The 25,488-nt window shown below is 45.7% G+C and overlaps 2 non-coding genes across 2 annotated transcripts; both read right to left on the reverse strand.

Moving 5' to 3' along the window:
• Positions 1–2,130: 2,130 nt before the first annotated feature.
• trnae-cuc (transfer RNA glutamic acid (anticodon CUC)) lies at positions 2,131–2,202 on the reverse strand. The gene has a single exon. It is a non-coding gene; the product is annotated as a tRNA-Glu (tRNA).
• A 2,322-nt stretch (positions 2,203–4,524) lies between these two features.
• trnar-ucg (transfer RNA arginine (anticodon UCG)) lies at positions 4,525–4,617 on the reverse strand. The gene is made up of 2 exons: positions 4,581–4,617; positions 4,525–4,560 (listed from the first exon to the last, which is right to left on the reverse strand). It is a non-coding gene; the product is annotated as a tRNA-Arg (tRNA).
• Positions 4,618–25,488: the final 20,871 nt, after the last annotated feature.

Below are 25,488 nucleotides of genomic sequence, written 5' to 3' on the forward strand. Positions count from 1 at the left end.
AAGGACCCAGAGGCACAGGCTCACTGTTCGCTGATTTCGGAAGTATAGTGAAAACCCTTTTCTCATTCCGGCCTTCCTCATTCAGGGCAACAGGAAGGAACGAAAAGTAAGACATTATGATAGGTCGTTGTTGAGTTTGTGGATAGAGTGTCATGTAGAGTTTCGGACGCTCCATTATGGAAAATAGTCTACTAAACTGAAAACAGTGCAAGTAAATTATACAATGACGTTTTCAGGACAAGAACTGGGTTATATAAAAAATTTGTCCAAGCCTGTCATTTGTGCATTCCAAGACGAGGGGAATGAAATTTAAAACAGAGATAAAATGAATGTTAACAGCTTTTTTTTTTCTGTGCAAAGGAGACCAAATTATTTGACATTGGAATATTTGAAAGAAACGTGGGCAGCAACGTTTTCATGAAGAGTTCAGTGAATATGTGGAATGAGCTGCCAGAAGTAGATCAGGCAGGTAGAACAGTTTCACAGAAGGGCGGGCCCTAGAGGAATATGGTCCGCACGCAGGAAACTGGGACTTACTCTGATGGGAAAGGTGGTCGGATTGGATCTTTGAGTCAAAGAGCCTGTATCAAGTCATATTACCTTCACGACTCGTATCAGTGGGTTATGTCAGATATCACTGGACAGACATGATATGAAGGCAATGGCAAAGAAGAATGCTTGGTTACTAAGCCGACTACCGCTATGATCAGGCGGTGGAGATGCTGTCATATTGCTGAACATACTGTCATATTGTCTCTGAGTCACTTTTCACTTCTTACGAGCAATGCGGAACAATGTCATCCCGTGGTGCGTTCACCGCCGGGACGAATGTGTAAACACGAAGACTTCGATCAACCACCAACAGTCAGAATCAGAGTAGACACTGGTGCGTTGACTGTCCTCTTTCTAATTAAACGTGTCTTGCTGGTGCACAGGCAGACAGATGACAAATAAATTAGATGAAGAAACTTACACGAGCGCTAAATGGGCACAGAATATTGTCATGAAACGGTTTTTAATGAAACATTCCAACAGTTCCACTGCAGGGACCTGGAACCTGGAATAGTCGAATCACTCCACTCACCATGTACAGATTCTTCAGAGTGAAACGAGCAGGAGGTCCTTCTCGGAGGTAGAGAGGGTACAGACGAACTTAGGCTGGGAGAATGGACAAAGAAGTGGCAGATGGGATGCAGTGCAGGGAGATACATGGTCGAACATTTGCTATCAAAAATGAAGGAGCACACTTTCTAAAAGGAGAGAAAATGCAAACAATAAAACTGAGGCGCTAAGAGCCTTGGGAGTTCTTGTACAGGCCTCCAATTGCGACGTACACAACTGCACCATAATGTCCCAAAGGCTAATTTGTAGGTTCAATCTGTGGTGATAAAGGCACATGCGATGTTCGCTTTCATTTCAAGAGAACTAGAATATAAAGCAAGGATGTGATTCAGAGACTTTACAAAGCACTGGTGAGGCCTCGCTTGGAGTATTGAAAGCAGTTTTAGTTCCTTTACCTGACGAAGTATTGCTGAACCTGGAGAAGGTTCCAAGGAGATTCAGAGAAATGATGCTAGGATGGATTGGCTAGTGATATGAAGAGCGTTTGCTGGCGCCGGGCCTGCATTCACTGGAATGCAGTAGGTTGCGCGGTGACCTCATTGAAACCTATCGAATGGTGAAAGGCCTTGATAGGGCGGATGTTGAGAGGATGTTTCCTATGGTGGGAGAAAATAAGACCAAAGGACGCAGCCTCGCGATAGGGGACCGTCCTTTTAGAGCAGAGATGAGGAGTGAGTTCTTTAGCCATAGAGCGGTGAATCTGTCGAATTCATTGCCACGGGCCCCTGTGGAGTCCAAGTTTTTTTGTATAATTGTCAGAGATCGATAGATTGTTGATTGATCAGGGCATGAAATGATACAAAAGCAGGAGAATGGGGCTCAGAGGAAATGTCGAAGCAAACCCGATGTGCCCGAGGGCCTAATTCTGCTCCTATATTTTGTGGTTTTATGATGCTGACTCAGGCCAATGCAGGTTAAGCATAGACTGGAATGGGGTTATAGTGGAAGCAGGCTAATCCACACCATAATTTAAAATTAGCACATTAAATTACAGCGACAATATGTTAATTCCCTGACCGGGAATCGAACCCGGGCCGCGGCGGTGAGAGCGCCGAATCCTAACCACTAGACCACCAGGGAAGCTGATAAAGCGCTGCACACAGCAATAGACAACTATCAAATTAGCAAAATACTTTATACTTCATACTTTATTGTCGCCAAACAATTGATACTAGAACGTACAATCATCACAGCGATATTTGACTCTGCATGAGTAAATGTGATAAGTATTGCCACGACTCCACCGCTCAGCATTTTGCAGATCCTTTGTTCATCCAGTGCTTCTGGTTAAGGAACACTCAGGACTCTGAATGAATCTGAGGTAAACACTCGTTCTCCGTGTCGTTATAAAGATTGTGACATTCAGATTCTCTTATGAACCCTGGGTCATTTTTATTTCTGTCTATCGCCTGGAAGCAATTCAGTGGTCGGCCCTACGATCCCGGGACCACATCACTGTTGCCGATACATCTGGTGTCTTCTTCCTAAAGGCTGATTTATACTTCTGCGTCACTTCGACGCCGTAACCTACGCAAGTGGCCAACGCGCTTTGTGAGCATCCCTCCGCCTGGATGGAGGTAGGAGAAAGAAAAGCAGACGTACAGAATGCCCGAAATATGGTCTGGGGATGGAATGGTAGGCTTTCCTGGAATGGCGGCGACTCCTGGGCTGGGCGAGGAGCTGCAGCGCAGGACGAGGAAATCCAGCGCAGCACGTGGCTCTTGGAGTAGATTTGGCTCTGTTCTTGGACTCGGCTTGATTAGACTCTTACATACGGGGCCGGGACCCTCCTTGGAGCGCAGGGCCGGGACCCTTCTAGGACGCAGGGCAGGGACCTTTCCAGGCCGCAAGGCCGGGACACTTTTAAGGTGCAGGGCCGGGACACTTCTAGGACACAATGCACGGACCCTTCCAGGACGCAGGGCCGGAACCCTTCTGGGACACACAGGCGGGTCCCTTCTAGGACGCAGTGCCGGGTTAACTGTCGAGGATACTTGCCGAGGTGACTGCCGAGGAAACCGCCGAGGTACTGTGAGGGTTTCAAACTGGGAGGGTAAGGGAACAATCCGGCAGCCAATCCTTGGTTTCCAGAGGTATTTATGTGCCAGCCCAAAACGAGAATCAGGCGCCTCAATTAAGGCACTCAATGGAACAAGGGAACACAGGAAAACCCGGAATAAGGATCGATGAACCGGACTGTGAACGGGAATGCGGATTTCACGGACCGGACCATCACAGGTACATGGACTGTTTTACTTAGTCAACGAAATGGGAGACATATCTGGACTCATGCGAGTGTCCATGGCTACACATTGAATTTGGAGTTAGTAGGAGGAACCGAAGCAGAAACTGTTGAGGTGAGGACCAGTTCTGCCAGACGGAGGATGGTGATGATAGAGGGGAACTGGTTGGTTCTTTCCTTGAGAAATGTGGAGATTTTTAAGGCCTTTTAATACGGGGACTGGACGTTCACAGAGAATATGAGACGGTCATAGCCAGGAAACTGGAATTTGGTGAGTCGATCAAGAGCTCGGGAAGGTTCGCGAATGCAGGTGGGAAGGGACTGAGTATGGGGCATAGGATGGACTGGAGCTATGAGAACACATAATCAGTGGGGCAGGAGTAGGCCGAGACAATGAGCCTACCTGGACAATCAGATTTGTGAATCGAGTAGGAGGTAGAGCGAGCAGTTCAGGGCAATGGAACCATGAGTTTTCTACAGTGAATGCAGGTTCTCCAGAGTTGATGACGTCTGTAATAATGTCGGAGACAGTTCTGTGATCGTCCGCACCCCGGAGACAGTTCTGTGATTGTCCGCAGTCGGGATTATTCAAGGTGTAGGGATGAAGACGTGTCTGAGAGTTCCCGCCTTGTCTCAGCAAGGTAGAGGTCAGTCCGCCACTCTACAACAGCAGCACTTTGTCTGCGTGATTGAAGGTAAATTTGGGGATGGGGGTAGAGATTCGGGAGGGCAGCGTATTCAGAGGGTGTCCTGATGCTGAGGCGGTTGATGTCTAGTTGGCAATTAGTGATGAATATATCCCAGAACAGGCAGAGGACCAGTGCGCTGAGTCCAAGAAGAGGAGGAGGGTTGGAGACAGGACAATGTACCGTCACTGCTGGGTGGTGAATCCTCGCCGATAAGGTGTGCTCGGAGACGGAGCTCAATGGGAAATAAACTTCACCTTCCCAGCAGCACCTCCTGAGCGTCTGAGAAGCTCCAACCAATTGTTTATGAAAGTGTCTGCAGAAATACCACATAATATTATATGTTGTGAAGACGGGCATTATGTTTTCACCGAGGGTGTAGTACTCCGGTTAATCCCCACGCGGAATTGAGACAACCAGTTGGCTGCAGGGAGTGAGAGACAGAATGGAACCGAATCTGCCAGGTTTTCAAAACGACCGTGGCAGGACTCGAACCTGCAATCTTCTGATAACTTCCACCATGTCAAGCACCGAAGTCAGACGCCTTATCCATTAGGCCACACGGCCGTATTCTGTGAGAAAGGGAACATGCTGAATGCTGCAAGGAGTTTCCACCTGTTAAGTGGCTTCCTGACCGAGCTAAAGGTACACGCAAGCAGTGATTTCATCCCAGGTGAACATTCGACCTGTTGTCAATATCTCTCCATGAATTCCTGCTTTGGGCTGTACAATATTTAGTTTCTGTCACACAGAAAAGAATTCTCAAAGGCACATGCCACTGTCTTTTGCAGCGGCGTTATATTCTGGGATTGGAATCAGTGAAATGGTCCACCACATTCAAAACATTATTGATAGAGTGAACTCGATTTCTTTTCAGGTTTTCAGCCGTTGGTTTGGTATTCCCGAACCGAGCAGCCATGTGTATGTGTCGGGTAAGCGTTAGGGTGTTGGGATCTGCGGCTGCGCACAGCCGGGCGTGCCGTCAGCGCGTCATAATGTGGTAACTATCGGATTATTGCATTTGCCCAAATCACGGAAATCGTCATTCTCGAACCAGATGGCAAATTCCTATAATATTTGTTTACTTGAAATCAAGCAATATGATAACAAAGCTATTCAAATTTTATTTAATTCGTGATAAACTTATCTCATTTTACAACTCAAAACATTCACAGTTTCTCCGAGTTACAGAGCACGGATTCGATAGGTATGCCACAGCACGTCCATGGGGTCCAAAGTGCATAAAATACCTATTTCCATGTTTCCTGTGGTTGGCACATATCTCTCTAAACTGTCTTTATCCAACTCCATGAATTCTGGTAAGCACGGCGAGCAAAGTAATTCGGCCTAGAATCTGAACACACATGGGTGGGCCTAAAGCAGAAGTTTTAAATGCTGTGAAGAAAATCAGAACTTCGGAGCACAAGAGAGAGAAGAGCAGACGAGGTGGCCGAGAGGTTAAGGCGATGGACTGCTAACCCATTGCGCTCTGCACGCGTGGGTTCGAATCAATCGGGAGGACCACTTTTGAAACTGTCACTTTAAAACATCCAAGCTTCCAAATTTTGTCACAGGTACGCCAGGCGGTTTGTTATGTGAGTCATGAAAAGCGATATTCATCATTCATTTATCACCAAATTTGGCCTCAATACCGCAAGATATCGGAGCAAAATTAGGCTATTCGGCTCACCAATCTCCGCCATTGCATCACGGCTGACGCCTCACCTTGAGCATTGTGAACAGTTTTGGGTGTCTCATCTTAGAAAATATGGGCTAGCACTGGAGAGAGTCTAGAGGACGTTCACAAGGATGATTGATGACTCCGGGACTGTACTCGCTGGAATTCAGAAGGATGAGAGGGGGATCTAATTGAAACTATTCGAATGTTGAAAGGACTAGACAGAGTAGATGTGGAAAGGGTGATTCCCATGGTAGGGGAGTCTAGGACAAGGGGGCACAGCGTCAGGATAGAGGGGCGCCCTTTCAAAACAGAGATGCGTAGAGATTTATTTGGCCAAATGGTGGTGAATGTGTGGATTTTATTGCCACATCCAGTTGTGGAGGTCAGGTCGCTGGGCGTATTTAAGGTAGAGACTGGTAGGTTTTTGACTAGACATGGCACCAAAGGTTATGAGGAGAGTGCTGGGAGCTGGAGTTCATGAGGAGAGAGAAAAAAAAAAAGATCAGCCATGATTGAATGGCGGAGCAGACTCGATGGGCCAGATGGCCGAATTCTGCTCCTATTTCTTATGCTCTTGTGGTCATACATATCATTCCTCTCAACTCAATTCCCCTGCCTTCTCCTTGTCACATTTGACACCCTTACTACCTGTCCACCTCCTCAACTGCCGCTTTAAATATACCCAGTTACTTGCTTTTCACGGCTATGCGTGGCAATAAATTCCACAAATCCATAACTTTCTGGCTACAGAAATTGATTCTTGTCCCTTTTCTTAAGGGACGTCCTTATCTGAGGTTGTGCCCGCTGGTTCTCGACTCTAGCACGACATCAAAATCCTCTCCAGGTCCATTCTAACTCGACTTGTCAATATTCGATAGATTTCACTGAGATCCCCGACTCATTCTTCGAAATTCCATCGACCAAAGCCCAAGGTCCTAAAATATTTCTCACATGTAACTCTTTTATTCCGGGCATCATTACCGTGACGGTCCTCTGGACTATCTCCTTCCCTGGCACATCCGTTTTAGATAAGGGACCCGAACCGTTCACCATATTTCAGCTGCAGTCACATGAAAGTCTTATAAAGGCTCCGCATTACATATTTGTTTTTATTTTCTAGTTCTCTAGAAATAAATCTTGACATTCCATTTGCCTCCCTTTCTACCGTATAGTCCATCTGACACTTCATTGCCTATCTCTTCATCTGACCAAGGTCTTCTGCAAATTTTTTGCTTCCTCAAGACCACCTACCCTTCAACCTTCGTTGGATTGTCCGCAATTTTGGCGGCAAAGTCACCAATTTCTGGCATATAAATTGAAAAGATGCGGCCCTAATACCGACTAGTCACCGGCATCCCGACCAGAAAAGGAAGGAGAGGGAGGGAGGGGAGGGAACGCCGACTCAGACCATGTGAGGCCTGTGTCGGGCATTTTCATGCCTTACAAGGCGCAGATTGGAAGTGTGTGTGGGGCGCCACTCCTCGCACAGATTAGAGCAATGTGTGATTAGGTGCCTTGCTCAAGGGCACAAACACGCTGCCACAGCTGAGGCTCGAACTAGCGACGTTGAGGCAACTAGACGAACGCCTTAACCATTTGAACACGACCAGAAAAAGTCCCTTTTATTCTAACTGTTTCCACCCATAGAATGATCCATTTATCTACGGCGGTATCTTTGCAGTATTATGAGGAGCCTTTATCATTTTTTAGCAGACTCGTGTGCTGCACTTTGTCAATGACCTCCTGAAAATCCAAGTAAACAACATTCAGTGACTCTCCTTTGCATATTCTGCCTGTTATTTCCTCAAAGAATTTGAAGCGATTTGTCAGACTAGATTACTCCTTGAGGAAACCGTGGTGACTTCGGCCTATTTTATTATGTGTCTCAAAGTGCCGTGAAACTTCATCGTTAATAATAGCCTGCAACATCGTCTCAAACACTGAAGTCGGGCTAACAGGCTGATATTCTCTCTTTTGCTTCCCTCCCTTCTTAACGAGTGAATGACGTTTCCAATTTTCAAAACTATTCGAGAATATTGTTCTTCTCGAAGGATCACTACAAATGCCTCCACAATATCTTGGGAGAATTAGATTGGCGTGAATGTAGACACAATATGCCATGGCGATTTGTTTCTCTTTTTCGCTCTCTCTGCGTCTGTCCCTTCATTTATCATCAAAGTGTGGAGACTTTATACAGCCCTGGGATTCGGCTGCATACGGTCAGCCACGAAGAAAATAAACCTAATAAAACCCATTAAAACAACGGAGGACTGTCAAACACCCAGTGAGCAGAGAGAGAGAAATATATCGTAGAAAAATAAAACCACGAAAACAGTTTTCAGGTCACAAAGCCAGGCATCACTGCAGCCGGACAAACAATCCACCAGTTGCAGGTCACAGTCTCAGGTCAGCACAGAGACGAGCAAAACCCCGCGGAGCAATAAGCGGAGCCGAGCAGTCCCTTGCCTGTAACAACGGGCCATTTCTATCCGGCCTTTTTCTCAAATTGTCAAAACTTTGTGACATTCCTCGCTCTCTGTTACTTCGATCGCCCTCGGGATCGGATTTCGTCGCTTCGATTCGGCCAGTACCCGACACCGGCGTCGTCTCTATTTCCATTTGACTTAGAGTGTGTTTCCAAGTTTTCTGATAACTCGAAAGAAGGTGAGAGGGCCGGTTTTAACGCGCAAATTTGGACTTATTTACTGATAGATAGAAACAGTAAGTGAAAAGTCGGCATGTGGAGGTTAATGGTGGCAAATGTGAGGGAAGAAGAATCAAGTAGAGAAGATTGCACGTAAGTGATGTTCAAAGGGATGTTCTTGCGTCTGAGATATAGAATAGTTAGTTTGATTGTGCATCAATCAGTCAAGGCAGCAAACGCCACAGTGGTATTTATTACAACAGGGCTGGGAATTGGGAATACAACTGTACAGAGTATTAGCACAGCTACACCTCGACCACTATGTACGGTTCTGAATTCCTTATTTAAGAGAGAATTCGTTCACGTTGACAGTCCAGAAGATATTACCTCAGCAGGTTCCTGGATCAAAGGTGTTGTCCTATCACGAATGGCTGAAGATGATAGAATGAGGGGTGATCTATTTGAACCAGACAGAAGCTGAGAGGACGCAGCAGGGTGGATGTTGAGAAGAAGGCAGTGAGATTAATAGCATGGAAATGGGCTCCTCAACCTGTAAACTTCATGATAGCCATCAAGGACTATTATAAATCTAAATATGTCCCAGTCCTTTATATTCCCCTTACATGACCACTTATTCTTGTCTGCATGCTGCCGCTCACCTACATTTAAAGCGACGCATAAATTAAGTCAAAATCACACATATATTTGGGATGTTGGAGGAAACTGGGACATCGAGGTTAAACACGTGTCATCACGCAAATTTCGTGTAATCTCCACTTACTCCCACCAAAGGGATATGTTTCCATTTGTAGTACAGCTTTCAAAAATGGACATAACGGGTCTGATTTACAACTGAGGTAGTTCGTAATTTCTTCCTACAGAAAGAACGAATGGCTGGAATTCTCTACCTTAGAGGTTTGCTGAGATTAGATCACTGGCTGTACATAATGAAATAGAGGATACATTTTCAAAGACTAGGGATTTAAAACAATGTGGACATGATAGAGGAGAAAAATTGTGAGAGGAGAAAGATTCATAGATTGTATCGACTCGCAGGGCTGGTTTGATGGGCTGAACAGCCTACAGTTGCATTTATTTGTTTATGTTCCTGTCTAAAGAGAAAGAGGGATCTCGGCTGGTAACTCAGAACACAAGGACTTGAAGGGAAGGGTTGGAGGATTTACCTCCAGGATGATAAAGTAAACAGGGCTGGGCAGCAGCGATATCCAGAGGGAAATCACACCTCTCCCAGTCCATCGTCCCTCTTTCACCTCAGTCTCATTTGTATTGGTTGTTGAAAGTCTTTGGGAAGAGTCTGGACACAAACTATTCATAGTCCATTCCCTCCGCATGGATTAGTTGCCTGACCTTCTGAGTTTCTGCAGCAATTTGATATTTTTGATTTACGTATCTGGAGTCTCTCATGTCTCCATAGTGCTCAATGGTTTTGTGAATTTTCACCAGATGTTATCTCTGTCTCTGTGTTCCGCTTGGTGACTCCATCTTTCTCTGTCTGACAACTTCCTGTAACAAACACCGCATAGGTAAATACTGCTGCCGCAAACAAATAATTTTACGACTGACAGGTCAGTGACGATATATCTGATTCCGATTGGAAAATGACCTATGGAAACTATAGCAGGCAGCAAGAAATTCAAAGTGCTCGAAGCAAGATCATAGGTGGATCAACTGTGGCAATTGACTGCGTCGTGGGGTAGTAATTTATAATCAATTTTAATAAATGTACTCACGCAGTAACAGCCCATTCAAACCAGGCAGACCCAGCCTGCCTTTGTAATCTGTACCAGCTACATTAACCACGCCCCTTTCAAGTGACGGTCACATTAACTGTTCCCATCTCTCCTTATGCAATTAGACAGCGTCCCTTTGAAAATAAATATTGAGCTGAATTTATAGGAACCATCTCCATGTGTAAAGAAGGCTCCACGAGAGCTGGAGATATCAGCTGAGTTCCCAGGAATATAATGGCAACATTTCTCTGTGGAAAATGGCAGTGCACAGGATAAATCCCCCCACACCAGCACAATGTCCCTGTTGGGCAGATATAGAGCGAGCGGGGCATACATCCACAAAATCAAACCCCATACAATAATGTTGAACACACTGTGTGGTATGACCACATCCACCCGTAGAATGGCCTTTCATAATCGAACCTCTCTTTTTCCCACAATCTTCTTCAGTACCTGGATTATCAGAGTTTTGGTCACTCTGTTGTTGGATTAAAATTATTATACTGGAAGTAGTGTAGAAAGGTTTGAAAAGGATGTTACTTGTCCAGAGAATCAGAATTATGGGGTAAATTTGGCCAGGCTGGGTATTTATTCCTTTGAACGTAGAGGAATGGGGATAAAAGTTACGGGAATGTTTAAAAACAGAAGAGTCATATATAACGCTGTTGCTGACAATCTTTGCTGCTGATTAGGAGTGTCGAAAATGACTGGTACAGTTTTAAGTAGAGAGGGCAAAGATTTAGAAGGTGCTGAGAATCAGCAATGGGGCCAGAAAAAGTGGCTGACGCAGCTTCACTGGGATAATTTAAGGAGCGCTTGTCACGGTCCGGTCCGTGAACTCCGTATTTCGGTTCACAGTCCGGTCCACCGACCCTTGCTCCAGGTTTTCCTGTTTACCCTGCTTCTGTTCGTGTTTACCTCTAATTGAGGCAGCAGATGCTCATTGTAGCTGGCTGCATAAATACCTCCAGAGACCAGGGCGTGGAGTACTGTGTGCAGATTTGGTCTCCAAATTTGAGGAAGGATATTCTTGCTATTGAGGGAGTGCAGCGCAGGTTCACGAGGTTAATTCCCGGGATGGCGAGACAGTCATATGTTGAAAGATTGGAGCGACAGGGCTTGTATACTCAGGAATTTAGAAGGCCTAGAGGGGATCTTGTTGAAACATATAAGATTATTAAGGGATTGAACACGTTGGAGGCAGGAAGCATGTTCTCGCTGATGGGTGAGTCCAGAATCAGAGGCCACAGTTTAAGAATAAGGGGTAGGCCATTTAGAACGGAGATACGGAAAAACGTTCTCACCGAGAGAGTGGTGGATATATGGAATGCTCTGCCCCAGAAGGCTGTGGACGCCAAGTCTCTCTATGCTTTCAAGAAAGAGGTGGATAGAGCTCTTAAACGCAGCGGAATCAAAGATTGTGGGGATAAGTCAGGAACTGGATATTGATTGTGGATGATCGGCCATGATTACAGTAAATGGCCGTGCTTGCTCGAAGGGCCGACTGGCCTACTCCTGCACCAATTGTCTATTGCCTATTGTCTATTCTAAAAGGATGTCCTTCAATCCTGAAGGCGTGCCCTCTTGTCCTAGAATCCCCTACCATGGGGAATAACTTCGCCGTTTCCAATCTGTTCAGGCCTTTTAACATTCTGGAAGCTACTATGAGATTCCACCCCCGCCTCCCACTCGTTCTCCTGAACTTCAAGGAATACAGCCCAAGAGCTGACAGACGCTCCTCATACGGTAAATCTTTCATTCCTGGATTCATTGTCGCGAATCTTCTGTTAACCTTCTCCAATGTAAGTTTATCCTTTCAAAAATAACAAGCCCAGTACTGCACACAATACTCCAAGTGTCGTCTCAACCGTGCTTTATAGAGCCTCAAAATCTCATCTCAACATCACACCTGCGCTGATCTTCTATCCCTCTAGAAATGAATGCTAGTGCTGCATTCGCCCTCTTCACAACCAACTCAACCTGGAGGTTAACGTTTAGGATATCTTGCACAAGGGCTCTCAAGTCCCTTTGCATCTCTGCATTTTGAATTCCCTCCCCATCTAAATAATAATCTGTCCGTTTACTTCCTCCACCAAAGTGCATCACCATACAGTTTCCAACATTGTATTTCACTAGCCACTTTTTTGCCCATTCCCGTAAACTATCTAAGTCTCTCTACAGGCTCTCTGTTTCCACAACACTATCCGCTCCTCCACCTATCTTTGCATTATCGGCAAATTTAGCCACAAATCGATTAATGCCATTCTCCAAATTGTTGACATACATCGTAAAAAGCAGCGGTCCCAACACCAACCCCTGTGGAGCATCACTGGTAACCGGCAGCCAGCCAGAATAAGATTCTTTTATTACCACTCCCTCTTTTCTGCCGACCAGCCAATGCTACACACACGCTAGTAGTTTTCCCTGTAATTCAATGGGCTCTTAACTTGCTAAGCAGCCTCATGTGCGGCATCTTGTCAAAGGCCTTCTGAAAATCCAAGTACTCCTCGTCTACTGCATCTTCTTTGTCTACCGTGCTTGCAATTTCCTCAAAGAATTGTATTAGGTTTCGCAGGCAGGAATTTCCTTTCAGGAAAGCATGCTGCCTTTGTCCTCTCTTGACATGTGGCTCCAGGTACTCCGTAATCTCATCCCCAACAATCGTTTCCAACAACTTCCCAATCACTGATGTCAGGCTAACAGGTCTATAGTTTCTACATGTCAAAATTGTGAGATGGATGATTATGAATGATGACGTTTTACGGAGCAGTACATTCTGGCAAACAGACTGTTCTATGACTTCATTCTACACCCTATTCGTTGCTCAACCTCGTACAGCCAATTGAGCAGCGCCTCATCTGTAACATTCTATGGGTTGGCAACACAAATTCTTAAATGTTGAATAAAAATATACAAAATAAATAAATTAAATATTTAAATAAGTAAGTGCGTACTTAAATTCATAATTTACTCGAAATAAAACTCTCAGTATCAGCACGTTTATGCTCCAGCAACGCTTATATGAATACATTTCTCTCTCAGAAATTCTAAATTGCTCCCTTCACCGTGTATCTCTGCACTCTTATGTTTGCTGACTCTGTTATCCGTTCCACTATATGTACACCAGAGTATCAATTTATTCGAGCGATGTCCCATTCATAAATAATATAATATTAATTTCGATGTTCTTCTGACAGCTTCAGGCTGGTCTGTAATATGCCTTGTATATTTTTCATGGAGTGTGATGGGACGGTGCGGAAGGAGCTACACTCTGTGTCTGACCCTGGGAGAATGCGCGATGGGACAGTGTAGAGGGAGTTTCACTGTTTTTGGACATCCGTGATATACTGTATTTACTCAACCAACTAATGCTGTCGAGCCCCTGTCATGGTATCGCGATTGCATTACCGTGCTGGCCCTATGCCGGATCCTCGGAGGTATTATCGCCCGAGATTTTGATTCTGCTCTCCGTGTCCACAGGTGAGCCATCAGAGAGGGTTGCTGTTTTCTCCCGAATTCCTCTTCCGGAATGCTGCCATCAGTCTCTCAGTCATTCTGATGTTGTTGTGCGGGATAAGCGTTTCCGCAGCATTCAAGTGGCCGGAGTGGTCATGGACGATTGTGCTGAGAATTTCTAAAATGCTGATGGGATTACTTTCCGTGTTAACGAAAGCAACTGCAGCTGGATATGGAACAAATTCGCTGTGAAGAGTGGGGATATGTATGATAGAAACATAGAAAATAGGTGCGGGAGTAGGCCATTCGGCCCTTCGAGCCTGCACCTCCATTCAGTATGATCATGGCTGATCATCCAACTGAAAACCCTGTACCTGCCATCTCTCCATACCCCCGATCCCTTTAGCCACAAGAGCCATATCTAACTCCCTCTTAAATATAGCCAATGAACTTGCCTCAACTGTTTCCTGTGGCAGAGAATTCCACAGATTCACCACTCTCTGTGTGAAGAAGTTTTTCCTAATCTCTGTCCTAAAAGGCTTCCCCTTTATCCTTAAACTGTGACCGCTCGTTCTGGACTTCCCCAACATCGGGAACAATCTTCCTGCATCTAGCCTGTCCAATCCCTTTAGGATTTTATTTGTTTCAATCAGATCCCCCCTCAATCTTCTAAATTCCAACGAGTATAAGCCTAGTCGATCCAGTCTTTCATCATATGAAAGTCCTGCCATCCCAGGAATCAATCTGGTGAACCTTCTTTGTACTCCCTCTATGGCAAGAATGTCTTTCCTCAGATTAGGGGACCAAAACTGCACACAATACTCCAGGAGTGGTCTCACCAAGGCCTTGTACAACTGCAGTAGTACCTCCCTGCTCCTGTACTCGAATCCTCTCGCTATAAATGCCAGAATACCATTCGCCTTTTTCACCGCCTGCTGTACCTGCATGCCCACTTTCAATGACTGGTGTATAATGACACCCAGGTCTCGTTGCACCTCCCCTTTTCCTAATCGGCCACCATTCAGATAATAATCTGTTTTCCTATTTTTGCCACCAAAGTGGATAACTTCACATTTATCCACATTAAATTGCATCTGCCATGAATTTGCCCACTCACCCAACCTATCCAAGTCACCCTGCATCCTCTTAGCATCCTCCTCACAGTTAAGACTGCCACCCGGCTTCGTGTCATCCGCAAACTTGGAGATGCTGCATTTAATTCCCTCATCCAAGTCATTAATATATATTGTAAACAACTGGGGTCCCAGCACTGAGCCTTGCGGTACCTCACTAGTCACTGCCTGCAGTTCTGAAAAGGTCCCGTTTATTCCCACTCTTTGCTTCCTGTCTGCCAACCAATTCTGTATCCACATCAATATTCTACCCCCAATACCGTGTGCTTTAAGTTTGCACACTAATCTCCTGTGTGGGACCTTGTCAAAAGCCTTCAAGAGTATTGAAGAGTGTAAAAATCTTAAAATCTTCCGCCTGGACTTGGCAGAGAATGTAGTGTTCAGACAGCAGCCAGGGAGTTACTGACAGGCAGGTGGAGTTCTGGTCCCTCGTGCCTGTAGAGTGAGGGCTGCGAGCAGGGCTCGAACCTGCGTGGGGAATCCCCATTGGATTTCAAATCCAACGCCTTAACCACTCCAGGTGGCATCTATCTTCAGTACTATTAGCTTCACCAGCACCTTTTTCGTTGTCTTAACATCTACTCTCACTTATGTCCTCTCTCACACGGTTATTGGTGCCATTATGCTGTTATCTTCCACAGCGCAGACTGACGCAAAATATTCATTCAGTTAGCCCATCTTTTATCTTTCGCCCATTTTCTCCCGCCTCATTTTCCAGTTTTCTGATATTCACTCTCGCCTCCCGTTTATTCATATGTCTGAAAAATTGCTATTTTCATCTCTGTTATTTTCCATTTAATTTTTCCTGTCATCAATTTTTAATTTATTTCCATTGGTCTTTGAAAGTGTCTCAAACCTTCAGCTTCCCACTAATGCTTGCTGTATCATAAGCCCTCACTTTTCCCTTTATGCTAACGTTACTTTCCATTTTTGACCATGTTTGCCTCATCCTCCCTTTCGAATATTTATTCTTATTTGGGATGTATCTGTCCTGCGCGTTCCCAATTGCCCGCAGGAACACAAGTCATTGTGGATCTGCGGTCATCCCTTCTCCAATACACTTGGCCAACTCCAGAATTTGGTTGCTGTTATTTTCTGCGAGTGAAGGCGTCGAGGGCAGTTATCGTCCGTGATTTTATTTCTGCGAGTGACGTGATCGGGGACTGTTATTGTCGCTATTTTTTTATGTGCTGCAGAGGAGGAGGTATTTTGGGGTCTGCGAGATTCGTTTATTTTCTCTTTTTCGGGCCGGGGTTGATGTCTGCCCTTACATCTACACCCATGGTCTCTCTGTATTTAATAGCTATCTGGAGTAGAGAAATATCAGAGTTGCATCATACATGCGGACTTTGACAATAAAACTAACCTTTTGAACCTTTTTGTTTGCCTCTCTCGTGCCTCTGCTGTTCTACTTATTGCACTTAATCCTCATATGCGTGATTTTAGCTTCTCGCTCTCAAACTACAGAGTGAATTCGATCATATCATAAACACTGCCTCTGAAGCATTCCTGTATTTTAAACTTCCTAGTCAAATCACAACACAACACGCAATTCACAATTGTTTTTTTTCCCCTAATGTGCTCAACCAAAACGTGATCTAAGAAGCTATTTAGCAGGCTTTGCCCAAATTCCCTCTCTGATGATCCAGCGTCAACTAGACTTTCCCAAACTATCTTCATAATGAAATGCTACAATGACCATGGCAATACTGTCGTTTTCACATGTCCGTGTATCTCCCGTTGTCATTTGCACTCACAGTCTACTGCTGGAGGCCTGTATATAACTCCCTTCCTCTGATCCTATAATACCTCTCTCTAATAACTTGATTTATTTTCTATATATCACTATAAGTTACAGTATAATAAATTCAATAGACATTTAAAACGGAATCGTTAGTGTTCATGTGTTCAGAAATGTCTAAGCAGAGGGGAAGAAGCTCTTAATTTATAAAATGATTTTCTATTTTCAGAATACTATTTCCACCACCCCACGCCACCTCATTCCCCATCCCGAAGAGGGGATGTTTGGTCTGCTGTAGGTCCTGAATGATGCACTCAGCCTGCTCTTGGCATCGTATTCTGAGCATCATATCCCCGATGGTGGCGAGGCTTGTGTCGGTGATTGAAGTGACTGAGACTACAGCACACAGCAGCCTCTTTCGATGCTCTACATTGGATACCCACCCCACACCAGGTTGTGAAGCAACCACATATAACGCTCTCCACATAAGTGCATAGAAATCAATTGAATAACTCGCCGGCACTAAATCTAGTCAATGAGCACTTATCGCGACTGTTCCGTGACAATGTCAACATCTTGGAATCAGTCTGGATCCTTTGGGATGTTGAGGCACAGGAACCTGAAGATATTCAAACTTCTGAACCCTTAGTAAGGATTGGTGTTTGTTCATCTGACGTATTTTCCTGGAGTACACAATCAATTCCTTTGTCTTACTGACATTGATTGCAACTTTTTTGCTGCGATTCCACCCAACCAGGATATCTATCTGATGCTTGTACGCTTACTGGCTCTATTAGACACGAAGTTTCCTGCAGAGTGAACGAAAGCCATGTGGTCCTTCAAGTTCCGAGTGCAGTCTGGTTAGCAGGGAAAGTCACAGCCACCTCAGTGCTACCCGTCCCGGTCATTGTTTAGCAGTCCAATCAACGCATTGGCTGTTCCTCTGGACTACCCGATGTGAGTGACTGTGAGTAATCAGTCCTTGGTCGTTGCGGAAATGGTTCAGTATCTACAGAATGGAGTAAAGTGCGGCGTCACGAGGAATGACACGTTTCATAAAGAGTTTGCACATTTCCTTGCACAGGCAAGCTGGACTGAGTTAGCTACTTTCACGAGAATATAGCCTAAGGGTGTTGGCTCGTTATGTTGTCAGATATTACTGGTATCCGTCTCAGAGTCGGCGTATAACTAATGCTCACATCCGTAGCTTCCAAATAGAACACAACCTTGTGACCGAAGTGAGCGATGTCATTTGTTTCAGGTTTGTAATCCAATTTTGGTCCGCGCCGGTTCGAAATTCCATGAAATGTAGAGCCACTTCGGCCCTGGTCAGAAAGACGGAAGAGGTTAGGTTATATAAGTTCGCTTGGCAGTTTCCACAGCAATGTCTACAGCGCTCATCAACATGCAAACCCATCGTTTTCTCTAGAGTTACTGTGCTTTTTCCATTTTACACGTCTTTCCATAATAGACTGTAACATCAACACAATCTCTCAACTCCTACACGCAATGCCCTAACCGCTAAAGGCCGGAGTTGCGCAATAACTCTTGTACAGTCTCTCTGCAAATGACACGGCTTTCAGCGAACTATGCCTTTCCACTCCCCGGTAATCTAACATCCAATGTATAAATACTCCGCTGGTTTGACGTTCAAAAATGCGCGACCTCAAACTTATCTGCATTGAAATACATTTTCAGTTGCTTCTTCCGTTTTTTTGTTGAAATAGCGAATTATCCCGTGCGTCGATGCAAAAATCATGGAGCGAATTGTTGATAATATCCTGTAAAGGAGTTCGTGCGAGATTGGAACCGGAGAGCTCTTGCATAGGCTTTCTCACCGGAAACAAGAACCATGCAACTGGACCAGCGAGCCCACATTCGTAGATTGAGTCACAACTGAACTCCAAAGCCATTTAAAGTTAATTGTTGGAAAACCCATTGCACTTTCCGTTGTTGAGAGCAGGGCCTGATGTCGAAATATGGTGGGCCAGTATTCATTTGAGATTAAGAGAGTAATCGTTACTTGATTCAGTCAAAATAGGAATATAACTTTGTGGGCTGAAGATCCTATTCTTGTGTTGTTCCGTGTTCTAAGCAGATCCGGTGACAGTTGAAATCTTGTACCAGCTGCTACTGAAATTCCTCAGTCTCTGCTCCCCTCTTCACCCCTCGACCTGCAATCAGCATGGTTTTCAAACTTGAATTAGAAGTCATAGATCAGTAGCATCTCCCCTTTCTCCCCTTTCCAGAGACGTTGTCTGACCTGTACTCACATCAACACTCCCGTCCTTCTACAGCTGTGCTGCAGAGGGCAGGCCAACATGCTGCGTAACTGTGGCTGGCTGGAGGGCTGTACAACGTGTCGTCAAAACTGCCCAACGCATCACCGGCACACCCTGCCTACCTTCCGTCAGGGATGTGTATACAGAAAGGTTCCGGAAAAGGTCCAGCAGCATCGGGAAGGATCCCACCTATACTGCCAATGGGCTGTTCGCCCTTCGCCTATGAGGGAGGATGTGACGTAGCTTCCACAGCAGGACCACCAGACTCAAAATCAGTTACTTTCCTCAAGCGGTAAGACTGATCAACAACTCCAATGACAAAGCCACCCCTCCACAACTAACTGCCCCAACCCCACCACCAGAACCACCTGAGGTCAGAGTAACTCCTGCATCGTATATATTTATATGTATTGTGTTTTTCATTGCATTCTTTATCTGAGTTATTTTGTGCTACATCAGATCCATAATAAATATTTCCTTCTCCTTTACACTTGTGTATCTTGAATCTGTTGAGTATTTACAACACATACTCTTTAAGAGACATGCGACTGCAGATCTGCCGTTTCAAACCATTTTCTGGAGGATCTCAGTGAGCTGAGCGGCATCTGCCATGATGGAAGCGGAAACTGTTTGCGTTTTCTGTCAAAATGTTGACTGACTCAATCTCCTGAGCAAGACATTGACATTTTCTCCCCCAACAACCCCCACCCGCAGTGCACGTGCTGATCAACAAATATACTTTGTATTTTGAATCAGTGATTGTGGGAGGGGGAGCTGTGTTTCCCCGACATGGTCCTCTGACAGAATGCCACTGCCCTTTTCTCTATCTCCATCCGTCACATCAACATTGGGCTTCCACAGGAACAATGACAGCTGTGACAGTAGTGGGAGTTTGTCCAGTACGGGACAGTCGGGGCTCAGTAAACTAGCAGGGAAATACTCACCCTCACAGCACAATTAATGTTGAAATGTGATCATCTGGTGTTTACCTAGACCAGACCTTTCTGTCTCGTCAGGGGTCTTTTAATCGCGTTACTTTACTGTACGAACATCCATTAATGAATCCAATTAATACAATAGCTTTGGGGTAACTCTCATGTACTTAAATACTGAGTTCTCAGTTGAGCCATCTAACAGTTTGTTCACTGCCTGTTCCCATGGAAGATTTTCAACAGAAACAGAAGGACACAAATTGAAACACTGAGAATGAACACTGGTGGAACATGAGCTGCTGGCAAGAGGCAGAGACCACGAGGAGTGGGGAGAGAAACATCTCTGCAGAGAGCGGGAAAAACTCCGGACCGATCAGTTGTTCCAGAGCAGCTTTTCCCGGAGTAAATTCAAATCTAGGAAGTCAGCAGCAGTGGTCGGAGTCCCAGGGATCGGGAAAACAACAATGGTACAAAAGATTGTTTATGACTGGGCCACAGGGAAAATATACCAACAATTCCAGTTTGTCTTCAGTTTCAAATTCCGGGATTTAAACAGCATCAAATGTCAAATAAACCTGAAGAAATTGATTTTGAATCAGTATACCTACTTTGGGAATATCCTGAGAGAGGTCTGAAAGAACCCAGAACTTCTGCTGTTCATATTCGATGGTTTGGATGAATTCAAAGACAGAATTGATTTTGCTGACAGTCGGAGGGACACAGAACCTCGTTACACATGTACAGATCCTGAATTCAAGTGCAAGGTGTCTGACATTGTGTGCAGTTTAATCCAGCAGAAGCTGCTCCCAGGGTGTTCGGTGCTGGTGACCACCCGTCCCGCTGCGTTGCATTTATCAGAAAAGGCTAAGATCAGTGTCTGGGCTGAAATTCTAGGATTTTCTGGTGAGGAACGGAACAAATAGTTCATCAGACATTTTCAAGATCAGACGGTGACAGCAGCTGTTTTCAAACATGTGAAGGAGAACGAGGTCCTGTACACCATGAGCTATATACCCCTCCTACTGCTGGATCCTCGCTCTGGCACTGGGCCCCTTCTTCACACAAATAGTCAGGGACCCGCAGTGAATTCCCAAGACCATCACTCAACTGTACTCCTGCTATATTTACAACACCCTGAAAAACCACTGCCGTGAGTTTGAGAACCCCCGTGATGTGCTCCTCAGGGTTGGTCAGATGGCCTTCAGAAGGAGTGTCTGGGAAGAAGATTCTCTTTACAGGTGGAGATTTGATCAGCTACAATCTGCGGCCTTCCCAGTTCCTGTCCGTGTTCCTGATGGAGCTTTTAGAGAGAGAGGATTCTGCCCGGAGCGTGGTGTACACATTCCCACACCTCATCATCCAAGAGTTTGTAGCTGCAGTCGCACAATTCCTGAATCCACATCCCGGGAATATCCTGAAATTTCTCACTGAAGCCCACAGGAGGAATGATGGGTGTTTTGAGGTATTTCTGCCACCTATCCTGCCTATGGGCTGTTTGCTCCTCTCCTATGAGGGAGGAAGATACGTAGCATCTACTGCAGGACCACCATACTCAAAATCAATTACTTTCCTCAAGCTGTAAGATTGATCAACACCTGCAATGAATAAGCCAACACCCCACCCCACCACCAGTGCGATTTTAAAGCAACACGCACAACACGCTGGAGGAACTCTGCAGGGCGGGCAGCATCCGTGGAAACGACAGTCAACGTTTCGGGCTTAGGCGATGTTCTGCTTCAGGGTTAGGGCACAAGGTTGAGACCTGTCTAGTTTGTCACCCGGAGTCGTTCACCCTCTGAGTAAAACTACCCCCAATACAGGTTGGAGTTCCCGGCATTGAAATGGGCTTTGGTGGATAATCTGTGATTATCTATATGGTACCAAGTTTGAGGTGAAGACGGATAGCAACCCCCTAACTTGTGTTCTGACCTCAGCGAAATTGGATGCCACAGGCGTTCGTTGGTTGACGGCGTTGTCTGCCTATGATTTCAGCCTGAAGTACCAGCCGGGATGTGGGAACACTGTTACCGATGCGTTTCCCGGACGTGCACAAGAAGGGCTGGACAGGGAGGGAGAGTGGGAGGGCGTTCTTACCCCTGGAGTCAAAGCCATGTGCCGGTTTTCTATCACGGAGAAGGCAGAGGAAAGGCAAAGGCAGGATCGATAAAAATGGAAGATCATTTGGGAGCTTCTGATGGTGCCGTCCACAAGCTCACGGTAACCTGACTGCTCTGAGGAGAAAGCGTTTGCCAGAATTCAGCCGTGGGGAAGTGGCGGCCGCTGAGCGAGATGACCTGGGCATTGGTCCCATTTAGTCAGCGGTTGCGAAAGCGGACATGACCCAAACAGACAAGATGAAACATTCTGCTGTGTCTCTACTACCGAGTGAATGGCTCGGACTGGAATGGAGAAACCAGATCCAATACAGGGTCACGTCGGCTCTGGACCGGCCTCAGCACTCTCAGCTGGCTCTGCCTCAGAAGTATCAGAGGATTGTGTTAAAGCCGTTTCAAGGTGATTCTGGCCATTTGGGGATTGAAAGACCTTTGGATTGCTCAGTGATCGATTCCACTGGCCCCGAATGACGCCGGAAATCGAAGAGAATTGCAAGCGGTGCACTCGATGTATAGGGAGGGAGACGCTGTCTACGAGGTCCACTCCGTTGTCCCACTTGCAGAGTGCGGAGACCCTTGACCTCGTCTGTATAGATGTCCTGTCAATAGAGCCAGATGCCAGCAACATGGGAATTGTCCTGGTCATTAGAGATCACGACATCAGATATGCACAAGCCTTCCCTACCAAGGATCAGGGTACGTCCACGGTGGCCAAGGTGTTATGGGAGAAGTATTTCATTTCTTAAGACCTCCCCAGGCTGACAAATAGTGATCAGGGACGGAGTTTCGGGAGTAGGCTCTTACATGAGTTACTGAGCATTCTTGGAGTTGAGAACTGCGCCCTATCACCCGCATACTATGAATGTGGTCAACATACTGGGCATCCGGTCCACTGAGACAACTGTACCCGAAATGAAGCTACCGGGTACTCGCCGTATTATCTCATGTTTGGGCGCGAGGAGAGATTGCCCGTCGATCTCCGTTTTGCGACTGGCGAGGAAGATCTACCACAGAAGACTTATCTGAAGTATGTGTCCGATATAAGAATGGAGCTGAACAAGGCCTATGAATTAGCTGAGGTCTCGGCTACCAAGCAGAACCAAAGAATTGAGAGGAGGTATGATCAAAATGTCATGTTCTCCCAACGCATGTCTGGAGTCATAGCCCTCATAATGAATTTGGGGCTACCTGGGAAGCATAAGTTGGCTGATCTCTGGGAGCTACGCCCTATGTAATGGAGACTCAAATGTCAATCGTACTAGTTTTGTGGGTGATACCAGAGGGTGACAATGGACCTGTCAGGATTCTGCATCAGAACCACCTTCTACCTCTGGGGCAAGAGGTGCGTGTTAACCTAGAGGCTGACGTGGACCCTACACCTAGTAAGAGGACTCTGAAGCAACATGGAGAGACTGATGGACTCGGAAGATGAGGAAAAAGGGTTGTCGTATATGCTGCCTTTCGCCAACTCCCCAAAAATTCAGGAAGAGATTTTCAACTTTTCTCTCGCTGAGGCAGGTGACCTGGGCGTGGTGGGGACGGGGTGAGTGTGGGGGATTATCAGTGCTCGGGCAGGCGTGCAGCGGGACCAGGAAGCGGGTCTAGGCTCCAGAGTAACTGGGGATGAAGCTGAGTTGAGGAATCCGAGTTGCAGGAAGGCACGAGTGATAGACCGGGGGAAGCCTCGTCGTGTATATCAGAGGTATCCCAAGGAGTGTCTGAAACTGAAGAAGTAGATGAGATAAGGAGGTCTCAAAGAATCAGGAGACCCCCAGACAGGCTGGTCTATGTAGCACCAGGGGAACAGAGTGCTATGACTATCCCCCTAGTGAGATATGTCACTGCATTTTACAAACAGATGGGAGTTGATGACATCACGAAATTCTATTGAAAGCTGTGTTATTAATATGAGGACAAATTATTTCCAAGTCATGAGATCATGACTATTCTGGTGTGGGGAGAGTGTAAAGTCCTGGTTCCTACTTTTACTGTTATGCTGTATGTGTTTCATATTGGCAGTTCTGTATAAACAGCTTGCTTTCAGCTTGTTTGACTTATGGTTGAACAAAAGCACGTGTGCCATCCAATTAGGATGGTTGAATTAAGGGGATGTTTCTCTAGTGAGGGACACCAAGGTTGGGCTTGGGTTCCTGTTCGACTGGAGATGGGGAGAGAAGACGTTGGGGAGGACCGGCCGTAGCATAGGGTCCGGTGGGAGACCCGTTTGTTCGAGATGGATTGCAAGCGACGTCCGGAAGGTGGTGTGGGCTTTCACCTTGACCGAGGACCCAGCGCCGGAGTGACAGAGAAGTTCCAGATGAACTCCATTTGTCTGTTTAATTTCGATTGGACTTTATTTTTTTTGGTTATTCGTTCCTAACCTTTTAATTAAGTTAAGGCTCATAAATATAGTTGTTTTAATCGTATGCACAGTAGAGTCTGTTATTTGTAATAGGATAGCAAATTACGCAGCATCCACACATCCCGGGGTTTGAGGTAGGATCGAGCCGTCTCAATCTCACGAGTTTGGCGGAAATTGAGAGTGCCGTCCTTAGACCTACGCAGCCAAGGAAACCAGGGTGTTTCACCTATATACTAGTGCATGTGGCCAGACACACAAAGATCACAAGTTAGAGGAATGAAGAATTTAAGTGGCAGGAACAAGAAAGTCGAGGATAAGCAGGAGCGGTTATTCATTCGCATGTCTTTTTTACAAAGCACAGGAGACGTGTCTTTCAACGTTCAATGAAGAACGCAAAGTTAACAGATGTACCACTCCATTTCTGTTTTTTCTGAATGGAGAGAAAATCTGTATGAACATAGAACATAGAACAGAGATATTTACAGCACATTACAGGCTCTTCGGCTCACAGCAGAGGGACCTACTCCAGCGACTGCCTGGAATTTCCCCAACGCTTAGCCCGCTGTTTTGCTAAGCCCCATGTCCCTGGATCATAGTGGATCTGTCACATCCAGGACCAGGACATAATGGTGGCGAGGGAAAATCAGCTGAAGAATGTTCCCTTCAAAATGCTGAAAGACGTGGAGTTGGAGAGAAAAAAGAAGATTTGTGAAGGTTGGTAGAATCTTGCTGACTAATAGATGTTGAAAAGCATGAAGACCAGGCAAATCTCACCGTGCTGAACTTGGGAGAGTTGTGGGGAGGATATGGAGAAGAAATAATGGAAATACAGAAAGGAATTTTATTATATTGGTAGAAAATAATTTAAACGACAGACAGAACTTCAGAGAAAGGTGTGGGGAAACTTCCAACGTGGAAAAGTACGACGGAGACATGGAAACAGTAAGAATGTAATAAAGCTCCAAAGGGGCAGGATGACGGTGTGGAATGGATGCAGGAGGGCGGAGCTGAGGAGATCCATGGAGTGAATACAAGAAACAGAAATGAACTGAACCAAACTTACACATTAGAAAGGACACAAAGGGAATTTTCCCCAGGTGAGGAGTTAAGAAACGGGACAATTTGGAACTGTGACAGAAAGAATATTTCATAATCTGGTCCGTGAAGTCTGTGTTTCGGTTCACGGTCCAGCCCATGGTTCCTTGTTCCGGGGTTTCTGGTTTTACCCAGTTTCTGTGTGGGCACATGTTTCTCGTTTTGACGCTGAGACATAAATACCTCTGTAAACCAGGAATTCCCTGCTGCACTGTTCTGTTCCCCTCCTTGTCTTTCTTCCCATCGC

The sequence above is a fragment of the Mobula birostris genome, chromosome 13 (assembly GCF_030028105.1).
Source record: "Mobula birostris isolate sMobBir1 chromosome 13, sMobBir1.hap1, whole genome shotgun sequence".
Classification (NCBI taxonomy): domain Eukaryota; kingdom Metazoa; phylum Chordata; class Chondrichthyes; order Myliobatiformes; family Myliobatidae; genus Mobula; species Mobula birostris.